The 18,527-nt window shown below is 40.3% G+C and overlaps 2 pseudogenes; both read left to right on the top strand.

Annotated features, from left to right (window-relative positions):
* The first annotated feature begins 803 nt into the window (after window positions 1-803).
* On the top strand, window positions 804-8,028 carry LOC134860130 (uncharacterized; annotated as a pseudogene).
* Window positions 8,029-9,224: 1,196 nt separating this feature from the next.
* Window positions 9,225-15,685, top strand: LOC134860129 (protocadherin-23-like; annotated as a pseudogene).
* The last annotated feature ends 2,842 nt before the right edge of the window (window positions 15,686-18,527 follow it).

Here is an 18,527-nt window from a genome sequence, read left to right as displayed (position 1 = left end):
TCCCTTACTTCATGCATTTTTTCCAAACCCTAAATTCTTATCAAGTGTTTTACTTTAAAAGCAAATCGTGTATTTCTTTTTTTCCAGCATTCATGTTGTCAAATGTTTATTCATTAAAAACATTTTTAATTTCTATTGTTTTTATTTATCTTACCTTGGAAGTTATTTTAAACTTTAAAGTATAGTTTTATCTTAGTTTCATATTACAATTACTGTGCCTCAGTCAGTCACAATGGTATCGTTTCTGCTGATCGAGTTTTTTAGTTTGTCATACTTTAAATTTATTTAGCTGAAGATGGTTCTGTGTTTTTATTTATGTCGAACTTTACATGCAGGACTTCTTTTTGTGATGCATTATTTTTAGATTGTATATTTTGTGCTTTTACCTAAAAACTATCACGAATAGCTGTTTTACCATTGTCAATGGTACTGAACCTTCATGAACATTGAATGGTAGTTTATTCTTTCAACATTTCCTCACACGTCATATTGACATGAAATAAATAAGCTTGATTTGATCTTAAACTAGGGTAATAATATTTATAAGGTGACGGTGTGAAAACCAAAACCGACCCATGGTGTCACTGTTGGCTTGCATAACATGACCGCACACCACCCCACCCACAACTACTGAATGCAAGCCGGTTAGATATTTAAAAGACGATCAGTTAAAACCTCGAATATATTTGTATGGTCGGCAGAACAAAGTGTTGGATTATTGAGCTTTTTTTGGAAGTACTTTTTTCATATAATCTGGAAAGTAGGCTGGACATTAACAAACCGAAGACTGGTTTGGTGTCAGGATGGGAGACAAAGGATTTTCAGCGCTGCGACTGATCTTCTGCTTTGCTTCCTTTATTACCGTGCTGCGCCTCGTTAATGGAGACCTGAGTTATTCTATTCCAGAAGAGATGAAACGCGAGTCTGTTATTGGGAATGTAGCTAAAGATCTCGGTGTTGATCTGAGGACCTTATCTTCCCGAAAGGCCCGTGTTGATTCTGAGGGCACTCGTAAACGCTACTGTGATATTAATCTGAGTACTGGAGATTTGGTCACATCGGAGAGAATGGACAGAGAAAGCCTTTGTGGCAATAAACCCTCGTGTGTTGTGAAATTAGATCTTGTGTTGGAAAATCCTCTGGAGCTTCATCATGTTAGTATCCATATTCAAGACTTAAACGACAACTCGCCAACATTCAAAGATAATTTGATTGAATTGGAAATAAGGGAGTCTTCTGAAAAGGGTAACCGCTTTTCTATCGAGGAAGCCCATGACGCAGATATAGGTCAAAATGCTGTTCAGAGGTATAGTTTACAAAAAAACGACAACTTTATTCTCGCTGTCGACAGTAACAAGGTTGAACTCGTACTGGAAAATAAACTTGATCGAGAAAAGCAAAATGATATTAATTTGCTCCTCACGGCTTTAGATGGAGGCTCTCCTCAGAGATCAGGTACTATAGTCATACACGTCACTGTGCTGGATGCTAATGATAACGCCCCAGTGTTTAGCCAGGCCGTCTATAAAGCCAGTGTTCCTGAAAACTCTCCTCCAGATACCATAGTGATTAATGTCAGTGCTACTGATGCAGACGAAGGGTTAAATGGAGATGTGACGTATGATTTTGGCCACGGATTTAATGACTATGACAGTGTATTTTCAATTGATCCTAAAAATGGAGAAATTAGAGTAGCTGGTGTCATTGACTATGAAGAAATTAGTTATTTTGAAATTAGCGCTAAAGCTAAAGATGGTTTAGGTCTTACGTCTTATGCTAAAGTTATAATAGATGTTACGGATATGAATGATAATGCTCCAATGATATACCTGAAATCTCTTACCAACCCCATACCTGAGAACGTGTCACCTGGTTCAGAGGTGGGCATCATTAACGTGCAGGATAGTGACTCTGAGAATAACAGACAGGTCGGCTGCTCCATTCAGCAAAACGTCCCTTTCAAGTTGGTTCCTTCTATTAAAAACTATTATTCTCTGGTGACCACAGGACACCTGGACCGTGAACTAGTGTCTGATTACAACATTACAATCACTGCCACTGACGAGGGCTCTCCCCCTCTGTCCTCCTCTAAAACTGTTCAGTTATCTGTAGCAGACATCAACGACAACCCTCCTGTGTTTGAGGAGCAGTCCTACAGCACATATGTGACTGAAAACAACAAACCTGGCTCCACTTTATGCTCCGTTACTGCTCGAGACCCCGACTGGAGACAAAACGGTACCGTGATTTATTCTCTGTTACCCGGTGAGGTGAACGGTGCCCCGGTGTCCTCCTATCTGTCTGTTAATGGAGACACGGGGGTGATCCACGCTGTGAGGTCGTTTGATCATGAACAGTTCAGGAGTTTTAAAGTCCACGTGATGGCCAGAGACAACGGTTCTCCTCCGCTCAGCAGCAACGTGACTGTCAGTGTGTTCATATCAGATGTGAATGACAACTCTCCTCAGATACTGTACCCCGCCCGTGGAGGGCAACTCCTTCATGACCGAGCTGGTCCCCAAAGCTGCACATGGAGGCTCTCTGGTGTCCAAAGTGATCGCAGTGGACGCGGACTCCGGACAGAACGCCTGGCTGTCCTATCATATAGTCAAATCCACTGATCCGGGACTTTTCACTATTGGTCTCCACAGCGGAGAGATCAGGACACAGCGGGACATTTCTGAGTCTGACAGCATGAAACAGAACCTTATTGTGGCAGTGAAAGATAACGGACAGCCCTCTCTCTCTGCCACCTGCTCCATGTATTTACTTATCTCTGATAACTTGGCTGAGGTGCCAGAACTGAAGGATATTTCTTATGACGATAAGAACTCCAAACTGACCTCTTATCTGATCATTGCGCTGGTGTCCGTGTCCACCTTTTTTCTCACCTTATCATCATCATCCTCGGTGTGAGGTTTTGTCGCAGGAGAAAGCCCAGACTGTTGTTTGATGGAGCAGTCGCCATCCCCAGTGCGTATCTCCCTCCTAATTAAGCAGATGTTGACGGCACAGGAACTTTACGCAGCGCTTACAATTATGACGCCTACCTGACAACAGGTTCTAGAACCAGTGACTTTAAGTTTGTGTCTTCTTACAATGACAACACACTGCCTGCTGACCAGACTCTGAGGAAAAGCCCTTCAGACTTTGCTGAAGTGTTTGGAGATTGTGATTCTTCTCCTGAGGTAGGAGCCTTCCTGTGTATTTGTCATAGTTGATGTATTTTTGCTTTGTTTTTGAGCAGTGTCGTTTTTTTCAAATTTTTGTATTTATTTCTACTGCTTGTTCTTCCTTAACACATTCTTCTTTCAATCTGTCACGCTTTGTCTTGTCAACATTTCAAGGTTGTATTGGTCATATGCACAGCAGATACAACGTATATGTTGGCCACAAAAATCTTATATCCCATGCTCCTCCAACAACTCAACATACATGGTGCAAATAAGATAAATAAAATAGTGCAAAAAGAGAGAAGAATATTTACAATAACAACAATAAAGATTTAAGGATGTGAAATATATACATATGTGGAATACATTGCAAGTATTTAAATACTTTACACTGTTGAATGAGGAGGTATGGACAGATGCATATATTATGTATAACAGATGCATATGGCAGATATGTACAATATATAGATATGTGTACTATAAACAGATATGTATGGCAGATGTGAATAATATATATATATACATATATATATATATATATACATATATATATATATATGTATATATGTGTATATATATGTATGTTTGTATATAAAAACAGATGTGATTAGAAATTTCTTCATGTTGGCTCTGTTAAAATCCCCGGCCACAATAAATGCAGCCTCTGGCCGAGAAGTCTCTGTCCTGTCGATAATCCCATACAGCTCTTCCAGCGCTGTGTTGTTGTCAGCGTGCGGCGAACTGCTGTTAGAACAACCGATGTGAACTCCCTCGGCAGATAAAAAGGCCGGCATCCGATCATGATGTGCTCTAGGCTGGGAGAACAGTCCGAAGAAATTATTTCCACATCTGAGCACCCACTTGTTGTTAATCATGAAGCACACACCTCCTCCCTTGCTCTTCCCTGAGTTTATTGTCCGGTCCTGGCGATGAATGGAGAATTCGTGTGGAGCAATGGCGGCGTCCGGGAATCGTGGAGTCGAGCCAAGTCTCCGTGAAAACCAAAACATTACAGGTCTTAATGTCCCGTTGAAATGCCATCCTGCTACGGAGTTCGTCCAGTTTATTATCCAGGGATTGGACATTTGCCAGAAGTAAACTCGGTAAAGGAGGCCTGTTTTCACGTTTCCTCGATGATATGATCCATGATATTTTTTTGAATATATATTGGTGGCCTTGTATCATAAAGATACACTTTTACTTCAACTTTTTACAAACAGCTATCAATTCAATCTTTAATTTAGTGTGTTATGGTTAATCAAACTTATTGAATGGTTACATGGATATTTCTGCTATATAGTGACCGGCACCAGAGAGCAGTTGTGGATGAGTTTTTCCTTTTGCTACCTTTTTAACTGTAATTAACCTAAAGTAACGATGTCAATATTATGATCTCAATTGTTATTAATAATACTGTGTTTAATTATCTGATATTTAAATTAATAACCAAGGCTTTCAATTAGAATCACCTTCATTTTTTTTTCTAAAATCTAAATTATTATCAACCTTTTTTAATTTAGAAGCAATTTTATATTTTTGTTTTATTCTCAACAGTGACTTTATAGCTTTGCTAAATGCTTATTTGTGTATGTTTTTATAGTCAAGTTTGTTATTTTATTGACCTTGTTTTTTTGTTTTTATTTAAAACACCTACAGTTTTATTTTAATTGTATGATACGGTGTTAGGGCATTTTGCAGTGTTGTGCATATGGGCATTTTTGTTAGGGGCTTAGTAAGATGCTTTATTTAATGTCATGATAATATATCAGTCAGACACAGAAGGATTGTTTCTGCTAAACGACTACCTACTGTGCGTTTTTGATACTTTGATACATTTTCCTGAAGAAAGTTATTTACTGTTACTTAAGTCACCTATACAATGCCGGACTCTCAGATGCAATGCAGTCTTTTACATCCTGGTATTTGAAACAAGTTATTTAAGAAAACTGAAAACCTTACAACTCTCATAATACTGCAAATGGAATTTTTGGTCAAGACATTAATATTGTCTTCACATCAATGGATGGATGGAGGACAAATAAACTGTCATTAAAACACAGCTGTCTCTTTCTATCTGCATTATATTTATTGAAAAGTAGTTGTTTTCAACTGATAGTCACATGTGATGTGTATGTGAACGAAATAACTTCGCATGAATTTGGAATTTTGGAAAACTGTCATAACTTCACATTGTGAAGATATAAAGCGACTCGTGGTGTCACTGTCGGCTAACAGAACATGAACGCACACCACCCCACCCACAACTACTGAATGCAAGCCGGTTGTATTTCAAAGACGATCAGTTAAAACCTCAAATATATTTGTATGGTCCGCAGAAACCAGTGTTGGATTATTGTGCTGTTTTTGGAAGTACTTTTCTCTAATAATCTGGATAGTAGGGTGGACATTAACAAGCCGAAGACTGGTTTTGTGTCAGGATGGGAGACAAAGGATTTTCACCGCTGCGGCCGATCTTCTGCTTTGCTTCGTTTATTACCGTGCTGCGCCTCGTTAATGGAGATCTGAGTTATTCTATTCCAGAAGAAATGAAACGCGAGTCTGTTATTGGGAATATAGCTAAAGATATCGGCCTTGATCTGAGGACCTTATCTTCCCGAAAGGCCCGTGTTGATTCTGAGGGGACTCGTAAACGCTACTGTGATATTAATCTGAGTACTGGAGATTTGGTAACATCGGAGATTATGGACAGAGAAAGCCTTTGTGGCAAGAGACCGTCTTGTGTTGTGAAAGTAGATCTGGTGTTGGAAAATCCTCTGGAGCTTCATCGTGTTAGTCTTCATGTTCAAGATGCAAATGACAACTCGCCAAAATTCAAAAAACAATTGATTGAAATGGAAATAAGTGAGTCGGCTGCTAAGGGTTACCGCTTCTCTATTGAGGTGGCCCATGATGCAGATATAGGTCAAAATGCTGTTCAGGGTTACAGTTTACAAAAAAATGACAATTTCATTCTCGCTGCCGACAGTAACAAGATAGAACTCGTACTGGAGAATACACTTGATCGTGAAAACCAACATGATATTAATTTGCTCCTCACGGCTTTAGATGGAGGCTCTCCTCAGAGATCAGGTACTGTAGTCATACACGTCACTGTGCTGGATGCTAATGATAACGCCCCAGTGTTTAGCCAGGCTGTCTATAAAGCCAGTCTGCCTGAAAACTCACCTCCAGATACCACAGTGATTAATGTTAGTGCTACTGATGCAGACGAAGGATTGAATGGAGATGTGACGTATGAATTAGGCCATGTGTCTGATGATGATGTTAATGTATTTTCTATTGATTCTAAAACTGGAGAAATCAGAGTAACTGGTGCAGTTGACTTTGAAGAAACTAATACTTTTGAAATGAGCGTGGAGGCAAAGGACAGTTTAGGACTATCTTCTTACGCTAAAGTTATAATAGATGTTACTGATATGAATGATAATGCTCCAGTGATATACCTAAAATCACTGACTAACCCCATACTTGAGAACGTCTCACCTGGTTCAGAGGTGGGCATCATTAACGTGCAGGATAGAGACTCTGAGAAAAACAGACAGGTCCGCTGCTCCATTCAGCAAAACGTCCCTTTCAAGTTGGTTCCTTCTATTAAAAACTATTATTCTCTGGTGACCACAGGACAACTGGACCGTGAGTTAGTGTCTGATTACAACATTACAATCACTGCCACTGACGAGGGCTCTCCCCCTCTGTCCTCCTCTAAAACTGTTCAGTTATCTGTAGCAGACATCAACGACAACCCACCTGTGTTTGAGGAGCAGTCCTACAGCACATACGTGACTGAAAACAACACACCTGGCTCCACTTTATGTTCCGTTACTGCTCGAGACCCCGACTGGAGACAAAACGGTACCGTGATTTATTCTCTGATACCCGGTGAGGTGAACGGTGCCCCAGTGTCTTCCTACCTGTCTGTTAACGGAGACACGGGGGTGATCCACGCCGGGAGGTTGTTTGATTATGAACAGTTCAGGAGTTTTAAAGTCCACGTGATGGCCAGAGACAACGGTTCTCCTCCGCTCAGCAGCAACGTGACTGTCAGTGTGTTCATATCGGATGTGAATGACAACTCTCCTCAGATACTGTACCCCGCCCCGGAGGGAAACTCCTTCATGACCGAGCTGGTCCCCAAAGCTGCACATGGAGGCTCTCTGGTGTCCAAAGTGATTGCAGTGGACGCGGACTCCGGACAGAATGCCTGGCTGTCCTATCATATAGTCAAATCCACTGATCCGGGACTTTTCACTATTGGTGTCCACAGTGGAGAGATCAGGACACAGCGGGACATTTCTGAGTCTGACAGCATGAAACAGAACCTTATTGTGGCAGTGAAAGATAACGGACAGCCCTCTCTCTCTGCCACCTGCTCCATGTATTTACTTATCTCTGATAACTTGGCTGAGGTGCCAGAACTGAAGGATATTTCTTACGATGAGAAGAACTCAAACTGACCTCTTATCTGATCATTGCACTGGTGTCCGTGTCCACCTTTTTCCTCACCTTCATTATCATCATCCTCGGTGTGAGGTTTTGTCGCAGGAGAAAGCCCAGACTGTTGTTTGATGGAGCAGTTGCCATCCCCAGCGCTTATCTCCCTCCTAATTATGCAGATGTTGACGGTACAGGAACTTTACGCAGCACTTACAATTATGACGCCTACCTGACAACAGGTTCTAGAACCAGTGACTTTAAGTTTGTGTCTTCTTACAATGACAACACACTGCCTGCTGACCAGACTCTGAGGAAAAGCCCTTCAGACTTTGCTGAAGCGTTTGGAGATTGTGATTCTTCTCCTGAGGTAGGAGCCTTCCTGTGTATTTGTCATGTTTGATGCATTGTTGCTTACTTGTTGAGCAGATACGTTTTATGCTCAGCAAATTTGCGTGCTTCCTGCTCAATTGTTTTGTGGAATTTGAACAACAGAAGATTTTCAAAATCATCAATCCTGTAAATTACATCAGCCCATTATTTGTTGCCTTTTTATTGATACTTTTTTTTCTTTGTTGTCAAATTCACATTTGTGTGAAATTAATTTGGGGGTGATGTTTCACAATAGTAAACTAGTTGTTTTTCCCACAGCATCGTTGTAAATCCACCGCATTGTGTACTAGTTATTACTTTATGTTAACTGTTCCTGATTAATTAGAACAACTGCAGTTCGTACGCCTGATTTAGCATGGATCTATGGATAATATTCTTTGGTGTATGAACAATTAAATGTGTTTCTTCTTTGAAACTCATAGTGACATCACAGCAGTATAAGAACACTTTTTCTTTTGATGTGAGACAAAGTGTTGCATACAGCGCTCTGGTGTATTGGAGACGTCACTTCTCACTGGTTTTGAGGTATCCGTTCATGGTGCTGAAACACTCCTTATGCATATCCACCACAGAATATATTAAGTTGACCCTTTACAACTGCCCAATGGGAACTTTTGTTTTTCACTCTGATTGTTGAAATCAAACAGTAACTAAAAAATACACATAAGCATGCAAATATCCAGAAACGCATGCATTGTTTTTAGAGAGACGCCAGAGCAGAGAGGCTGATTGTCCGGCACCTGGGAGCAGTTGTATGTGTATTTGTCCTAAGATACCCTATTAATTGTGTTTAACCTAAATTAACAATAGTAATATGATGATCTGAATTGTTTTGAACAATTCTGTGTTTAATGATGTGATATTTAAATGAATAACGAAAGCTTTCCATCAGTATCACCTGTATTGTTTCAAAAAATCTAAATTTGTATCAGCCTTTTTTAATGTATAAGCATTTTTACACCTTTGTTTTATTTTCAGCAGTAAGTTTGTAATTTTTTTAATGCTTATTCGGGCATGTTTTTATATTTACTGTAGTGTTGTTATTTTCTTGACCTTGTTGTTTTAAATTAACATACCAAAATATTTTTTTTATACCAGTGTTAGGACATGTTGCAGTGTCCTGCGCATAGTATAAAGGCCGTTTTGTTAGCGCTTAATAGGATGCGTTTATTGATTGAAAAGTAGTTGTTTTCAGCTGAAAGTCAAATGTCGTATGGATGTGAATGAATTACTTTCACTTGATTTTAGACTTTGGGAAAACTCTTTCATAACCTAACATTGTGAAGATGTAAAGCGACTCGTGGTGTCGCTGTCGGCTAACAGAACATGAACGCACACCACCCACCCACAACTACTGAATGCAAGCCGGTTGTATATTTAAAAGAGGATCAGTTAAAACCTCGAATATATTGTATGGTCCACAGAAACCAGTGTTGGATTATTGTGCTTTTTTTTTTGACCTACTTATTATTATCATCTGGATAGTACGCTTGACAATAACACGACGAAGACTGGTTTGGTGTCAGGATGGGAGACAAAGGATTTTCAGCGCTGCGGCCGATCTTGTGCTTTGCTTCCTTTATTGTTACGCTGCACCTCGTTAATGGAGACCTGAGTTATTCTATTCCAGAAGAGATGAAACGCCAGTCTGTCATTGGAAATATAGCTAAAGATCTCAGTCTTGATCTGAGGACCTTATCTTCCCGAAAGGCCCGTGTTGATTCTGAGGGCACTCGTAAACGCTACTGTTATATTAATCTGAGTTCCGGAGATTTGGTCATATCGGAGAGAATGGACAGAGAAAGCCTTTGTGGAAAGAAACCCTCGTGTGTTGTGAAAGTAGATCTGGTGTTGGAAAATCCTCTGGAGCTTCATCGTGTTAGTATCCATGTTCAAGACGAAAACGATAATTCGCCGCAATTCAAACGAAAATTGATCGAAATGGAAATAAGTGAGTTAGCTGCTAAGGGAGACCGCTTCTCTATTGAGGTGGCCCATGACGCAGATATAGGTCAAAATGCTGTTCAGGGTTACAGTTTACAAAAAAATGACAACTTCATTCTCGCTGCAGGCAGTAACAAGGTTGAACTCGTACTGGAGAATAAACTTGATCGTGAAAAGCAACATGATATTAATTTGATCCTCACGGCTTTAGATGGAGGCTCTCCTCAGAGATCAGGTACTGTAGTCATACACGTCACTGTGCTGGATGCTAATGATAACGCCCCAACGTTTAGCCAGGCCGTCTATAAAGCCAGTCTGCCTGAAAACTCACCTCCAGATACCATAGTGATTAATGTCAGTGCTACTGATGCAGATGAAGGATTGAATGGAGATGTGACGTATGAATTAGGCCATGTGTCTGATGATGATGTTAATGTATTTTCTATTGATTCTAAAACTGGAGAAATCAGAGTAACTGATGCAGTTGACTTTGAAGAAATTAATACTTTTGAAATGAGTGTTGAGGCTAAGACTGGTTTAGGACTATCTCTTACGCTAAAGTTATAATAGAGGTTACTGATATGAATGATAATGCTCCAGTGATATACCTGAAATCACTGACTAACCCCATACCTGAGAACGTGTCACCTGGTTCAGAGGTGGGCATCATTAACGTGCAGGATAGAGACTCTGAGAATAACAGACAGGTCCGCTGCTCCATTCAGCAAAACGTCCCTTTCAAGTTGGTTCCTTCTATTAAAAACTATTATTCTCTGGTGACCACAGGACACCTGGACCGTGAACTAGTGTCTGATTACAACATTACAATCACTGCCACTGACGAGGGCTCTCCCCCTCTGTCCTCCTCTAAAACTGTTCAGTTATCTGTAGCAGACATCAACGACAACCCACCTGTGTTTGAGGAGCAGTCCTACAGCGCATATGTGACTGAAAACAACAAACCTGGCTCCACTTTATGTTCCGTTACTGCTCGAGACCCCGACTGGAGACAAAACGGTACCGTGATTTATTCTCTGTTACCCGGTGAGGTGAACGGTGCCCCGGTGTCCTCCTACCTGTCTGTTAACGGAGACACGGGGGTGATCCACGCCGTGAGGTCGTTTGATTATGAACAGTTCAGGACTTTTAAAGTCCACGTGATGGCCAGAGACAACGGTTCTCCTCCGCTCAGCAGCAACGTGACTGTCAGTGTGTTCATATCGGATGTGAATGACAACTCTCCTCAGATACTGTACCCCGCCCTGGAGGGCAACTCCTTCATGACCGAGCTGGTCCCCAAAGCTGCACACGGAGGCTCTCTGGTGTCCAAAGTGATCGCGGTGGACGCGGACTCCGGACAGAACGCCTGGCTGTCCTATCATATAGTCAAATCCACTGATCCGGGACTTTTCACTATTGGTCTCCACAGCGGAGAGATCAGGACACAGCGGGACATTTCTGAGTCTGACAGCATGAAACAGAACCTTATTGTGGCAGTGAAAGATAACGGACAGCCCTCTCTCTCTGCCACCTGCTCCATGTATTTACTTATCTCTGATAACTTGGCTGAGGTGCCAGAACTGAAGGATATTTCTTACGATGAGAAGAACTCCAAACTGACCTCTTATCTGATCATTGCACTGGTGTCCGTGTCCACCTTTTTCCTCACCTTCATTATCATCATCCTGGGTGTGAGGTTTTGTCGCAGGAGAAAGCCCAGACTGTTGTTTGATGGAGCAGTCGCCATCCCCAGCGCTTATCTCCCTCCTAATTATGCAGATGTTGACGGCACAGGAACTTTACGCAGCGCTTACAATTATGACGCCTACCTGACAACAGGTTCTAGAACCAGTGACTTTAAGTTTGTGTCTTCTTACAATGACAACACACTGCCTGCTGACCAGACTCTGAGGAAAAGCCCTTCAGACTTTGCTGAAGTGTTTGGAGACTGTGATTCTTCTCCTGAGGTAGGAGCCTTCCTGTGTATTTGTCATGGTTGATGATTCGTTTCTAAAAAAATTAATGTATTTCAACAGCTTGTAGAAAGAAAAAAAATGTATATACATATATATATATATATATATATATATATGTATATACATATATACATATATATATATATATATATTACAACATGTCTACTTTCTTTAGCTGTTTGACACATTTTGTGTTAAATTGTACAAAGATAAAGGTTAGAGTCAGATGATGTCACTTTGCCCATGTTTTCACTAAGAGATATTATCATTTATGTCCCGATTGATATCCGATCTTTCTCTGAAACATTAGGCCTACCTCCTCTTTTCATAGTTTAGATGGATTGATCTTCTAATAGATTGTCTTGGTGCTCATTGTACAGAAGTTGCCCTCGCCTTTCTATTTCTTCTAAATGAGTTTTTCTCAGACACAATGTTTAAAGGAATCACACACAAAATAACTTTGAGTTATTTATTATTTCATTGCTTCTACTCTTTTATTCGTATTCGGTCTAAATGGTTGTTTTTTGGGGATAGATTTGTTGAGCTAATGTTGTCAAGGGAAATACCTTGTAAATTGCATTATGGCTTTCGTTTTAAGGGTTTCTTTCGTCATTCAGGTAACATATTGTCTCTTATTTTCTACCTTACACATAATACTTTGTCAGATTTAAGGAGCCTTTCTGAGTAACACCTCTAAAATATGTTATGTGTTCACATTTGATGGCATTGTCATATTTACGGTCCCAGATACCCATACCTTTTCTCTCTGTACTAATGTAATACCTGTTTTGAATGAATTTTTATTTGAAAAAATAAAACCTTTAAGCTTGTTATACACGCTAAACTTTTATATATTTTATTATAAGACAGGTCAATAAGCGCTCAGACAAAAACGTTTCTATTTTTGTTCACATAAAAAGCAGTCGTTTATTATCGATTCCTTGGTGAAACATTCTCATTCTCATTATGCGTCATTGATGGTTTTTTTTTTATCTTTACATGTCGCAAAGCATTTCAATATATTCTTCCCAGGGTCAATAACTTTGTTCTCTACATATGCCGTCTGTGTTGTTGTATGGCTTTGTAATGACTTGCTTCTATAGGAAGTATATGTCATTTCTAGAAGAGTCTCAAGATGTCACTAAGCACCAGCTGTACTTTGTGTGTTGGCATCTACCCACTGTTGTCGAAGCAGAATGCAAATTAATGTGCCGCAGTCAACCGTCCGGAGAGGCAGAGACGTGGTGTTGGATTGTGATAATGTTGGTTTAAAACTTATTTTTCGGCTTTGTTACTGTTCACTAACTGTGGGGGTCGTTTAGTGTTTCAGATCGGCATCATGGTGGCCATCATGGTGTTCACATTACAAATAAGTGTCGTTGCTTTACTGCTGTTTTCTTTGCGTGTTGTCAATGGAGATGTAAGCCTTTCTTTTCCGGAGGAGATGAAACGCGGATCGGTGATCGGAAATATCGCCAAGGACCTGGGTCTTGAAACAAGCAGACTTTCCGCTCGAAAGGCCCGAATTGATACCGATGGGAGCGATAAACTTTATTGTGATTTAAACCTCCATAATGGGAATCTGACTGTTGCCCAGAGGTTTGACAGGGAGGGCCTCTGCGGAGACAAAGCATCTTGCGTTTTAAAACAAGAGCTCATGTTAGAGAAACCATTAGAATTGCATCGAATTAGTCTTCATGTTCTGGACATAAATGATAACTCTCCACAATTTAATAACGACATGATCCATATAGATATAAGTGAAGACAAAAGGTGCTCGTCTTCCAATAGAAGAGGCACATGATGCAGATGTAGGCAAATATTCAGTTCAGACGTACAACCTCCAGATCAATTTGCATTTTATTGTTGGTGTTGGAACTAATTATGTTGAGCTTGTCCTTAACAAAGAGCTTGACCGCAAAAAATGTAAAATAAATCCATCTACTTCTTACAGCAGTGGATGGTGGTTCCCCTCAAAGGTCAGGTACTGTGGTCATTCACATCACTGTGCTCGATGCTAATGATAACGTCCCATTGTTTAGTCAGGCAGTTTACAAGGCTAGTCTGCCGAAAACTCTCCACTAGGAACTGTCGTACTGGCAGTGAGTGCCACTGATGCAGACGAGGGACGAAATGGAGACGTTGCATATGGATTTGGATGCATATCAGAAGATATCAAGTCGATGTTGACCATAAATCACAAGACAGGCGATATAAAGTTAACTACCAATGTTGATTTTGAACCGGCGTTCTCTTTTGAACTGCGCATCACGGCAAAAGATGGTTTGGGATTAACTTTGTATGCCAAAGTCATTATTGATATTACTGATGTTAATGACAACACCCCTATTATTTACTTAAAATCACTTACCAGTCCCATACCTGAGAACGTGTCACCTGGTTCAGAGGTGGGCATCATTAACGTGCAGGATAGAGACTCTGAGAACAACAGACAGGTCCGCTGCTCCATTCAGCAAAACGTCCCTTTCAAGTTGGTTCCTTCTATTAAAAACTATTATTCTCTGGTGACCACAGGACACTGGACCGTGAACTAGTGTCTGATTACAACATTACAATCACTGCCACTGACGAGGGCACTCCCCCTCTGTCCTCCTCTAAAACTGTTCAGTTATCTGTAGCAGACATCAACGACAACCCACCTGTGTTTGAGGAGCAGTCCTACAGCGCATATGTGACTGAAAACAACAAACCTGGCTCCACTTTATGTTCCGTTACTGCTCGAGACCCCGACTGGAGACAGAACGGTACCGTGATTTATTCTCTGTTACCCGGTGAGGTGAACGGTGCCCCGGTGTCCTCTATCTGTCTGTTAACGGAGACACGGGGGTGATCCACTCTGTGAGGTCGTTTGATTATGTACAGTTCAGGAGTTTTAAAGTCCACGTGATGGCCAGAGACAACGGTTCTCCTCCGCTCAGCAGCAACGTGACTGTCAGTGTGTTCATATCGGATGTGAATGACAACTCTCCTCAGACACTGTACCCCGCCCCGGAGGGAAACTATTTCATGACCGAACTGGTCCCCAAAGCTGCACATGGAGGGTCTCTGGTGTCCAAAGTGATCGCGGTGGACGCGGACTCCGGACAGAACGCCTGGCTGTCCTATCATATAGTCAAATCCACTGATCCGTGGCTTTTCACTATTGGTCTCCACAGTGGAGAGATCAGGACACAGCGGGACATTTCTGAGTCTGACAGCATGAAGCAGAACCTCATTGTGGCAGTGAAAGATAACGGACAGCCCTCTCTCTCTGCCACCTGCTCCGTGTATTTACTTATCTCTGATAACTTGGCTGAGGTGCCAGAACTGAAGGATATTTCTTATGACGATAAGAACTCCAAACTGACCTCTTATCTGATCATTGCGCTGGTGTCCGTGTCCACCTTTTTCCTCACCTTCATTATCATTATCCGGGGTGTGAGGTTTTATCGCAGGAGAAAGCCCAGGCTGTTGTTTGATGGAGCAGTTGCCATCCCCAGCGCTTAGCTCCCTCTTAATTATGCAAATGTTGACGGTACAGGAACTTTACGCAGCGCTTACAACTATGACGCCTACCTGACAACAGGTTCTAGAACCAGTGACTTTAAGTGTGTGTCTTCTTACAATGACAACCCACTGGCTGCTGACCAGACTCTGAGGAAAAGCCCTTCCTACTTTGCTTAAGTGTTTGGAGATGGTGATTCTTCTCCAGAGGTAGGAGCCTTCCTGTGTTTTTGTCATAGTTGATTTAATGTTGCTAAATTATTGGGCAGCGAAGTAGTATGTTCTGCAAATGTGTGTAATTCCTGGAAAGTTGTTTTGTCGATTTTGAACTTTGCATAGCACCAGATTTTCAAAGTTATTATTAGTGTAAATTAAATAAGCCTATCATTTCCTTTTGTTTATAATGACACACTTTGCTTGTAAAAATCAGGTTTTCGTGAATGTAGTTTGGGGGTGATGTTTCACAATATATACGGTATTTGCTATAAGTGATTGCGGTTTGCTATATGACAAACTTATTGTGTGTGTTTTAGCTTTTTTGTCAATCCTCTGCACTTATTACAAGTTATCACTCTATGCTACCTCTCCTTGATTAGACAAAGTGTAACTTACAGCAATATGTTCTATTGGTGTTATTTGTCTTAACTGGTTGTGGGGTATCTCTCCATGGTGCTGAAACACTCATGCATATTCACAGCTGAAGACAAAAGAAGAGGTTTTATAAAGAGTTGCCAGAGAGATGAGGCTACATGGTTTTCCGGCTCCAGGGAGCAGTTGTACACAGTGTTGGGTGTAACGTGTGACAAAAGTAACAGAGTTACTGTAATGTATTACGTTTTGCTGTAACGCAGTAATATAATGCATTACTTCTGAAATATGGGTAATGTAATACCCGTTACAATACTCAGTAATGCAGTTACAACACATTTTAACCCGAAATGATGTGGTAGAATAGTAACTCAGTAAGCCTGTTTACTATTGGTTAAGAGGGCTGCAGAAACAGATTTGCAATGCAGAGCTGCAGACTCTGAGAAAAGAAAAGAAAAAGACAGGAGTCCTCGCAGGCCGAAGCAACAGAAGGTAACTTTCTCTCGGGCTGCTCCTTGAACTCCGAGAAGTTCAGAGACTCTTGGCTGAGTGTTGAAGATATGCAGCCTCTGTCGTTTGTGGCAACCCCGGCTTTTAGAAAGCTTGTCACCAAAATCCCCGTTAACACACCAATGACAAGGTGAGCTAACGTTGCCATAGAGATTCGTTCATATACGACAGGGCCGTGCAGAGGCTCCACTAACATTGTAGCTTTCCAATGAATGAAGCCTTAGCTTGACGCTCGTAACAATTTCCCTCGTCGTAATCCACATCAAAAAATCCACAGGACAACTCGGTAAATTCAACCGTTTACTTTGATTCAAGAAAAATAAGCACAGAAAATAATGTCTTTTTACAAAGTTATACAGTTTATCCAAAGATCGAGAGAGAATGAGAGAGGTCAAAAAACTGTGTGGCTCCACTCTTGCATTTCCTGACTGACCCCAGATTAACCCCGGAAACTCCTCCCATGAGTGTATCAAAACACCAACAAACTGCATTTAGGCTCCTACAAACATGTTGTTAATAACAAACAGCGACGTAACGTTACGGTATCAAATATTATTAGCCTACTTAAACGGAGCAAGAGTTTAATTTCTAGCTCTTTTCCTAATGTTCAGCATGTACTGCCAGATAAACAGATAGCTTTAATCATTGAGCTGCAATAAACTACATCTTAGCATTTAAAGCCATACTTTTGTGGTTATTTTGGTGAAAGTAACTCAAAGTAACGCAAAAGTACTGTAACACATTACATATCAGAGACAGTAATAATGTAATATACCTTATTAGCCTACTTTAAAAAGACAGTAATAAGGAATGTGTACTGTATTACATTATGGAAGTAATTTGCACATCACTGGTTGTTACAGTGTATGTATTTTTCCTTAGACACACTTTTGAATGTGATTTAGGCAGAATGAACGATAGCAATTGTATGATCTGAATCATTATTCATAATATTATATAATATTTATTAATTAGTAATTATAGCTTTCTATAAGAATCATGTGCATTTTTTCAAACATCTAAATTATCAACCTTTTGAATTTGGAAGCTATTTTTTGTCTTTTTTTCTCAGTACTTTTAAATGTTTCCCTACATTTTTATTTGTGTTTTTTATTATAGATTTGACTCTTGGTATTTCCCTGAACTTGTTTGTTGTTGTCTTTAAAACACTTACAATTTTATGTTAGTTTTATAACACAGTGTGATGGCATGTTGCAGTGTCATGCAAAAGGTATAGCCTTTATTTTAGGGCTAATATGATGCATTCATTTAATGTCATAAATGATAATATATCAGTCAGTTACAGAAGGATTGTTTCTTCTAAACGAGTAGGTACGTTTTTTGATCATTTATCTCAATTTTGGTAAAAGTTCTCTGCTTTTACTGAACTCAAATTTCTAATGCAGGATTCTCAGTTGCAATGCAGTTTTTTTTAGAGCTTGGTATTTGAAACATGTTATTTTAGAAAACATATTGGAGTATCTTCCCCATCAATGTCCATGTTACTGAACCTTACATCTCTGATAATACTGCAAATTAATTGTTGGAGCTAGAAATGTATATTTTCCTGACATCAATGCATGGAGGGCAATGAAATTGCTATTGTAAATCAGAGCTGTCTCTTTCGATCTGCATTATATTAATTGAAAAGTAGTTTTTTTCTACTAATATGTCATGTGCATGTGAACTAATTTCCTTCACGTGATTTTAGAATTTTGGAAAACTATTTCATAACCTCATATTGTGCATTGTGAAGAAATAAAGCGACTCGTGGTGTCGCTGTCGGCTAACAGAACATGAACGCACACCACCCCACCCACAACTACTGAATGCAAGCCGGTTGTATTTCAAAGACGATCAGTTAAAACCTCGAACATATTTTTATGGTGCGCAGTACCCATGCAGTGTTGGTTTATTGAACTTTTATTGACGTACTTTTCTCTAATAATCTGGATAGTAGGGTGGACATTAACAAGCCGAAGACTGG

The sequence above is a fragment of the Eleginops maclovinus genome, chromosome 23 (genome assembly GCF_036324505.1).
Source record: "Eleginops maclovinus isolate JMC-PN-2008 ecotype Puerto Natales chromosome 23, JC_Emac_rtc_rv5, whole genome shotgun sequence".
NCBI classification, from domain to species: domain Eukaryota; kingdom Metazoa; phylum Chordata; class Actinopteri; order Perciformes; family Eleginopidae; genus Eleginops; species Eleginops maclovinus.
The sequence above is the reverse complement of the archived record's forward strand: the minus strand, read 5'-3'. Positions and strand labels throughout refer to the sequence as shown.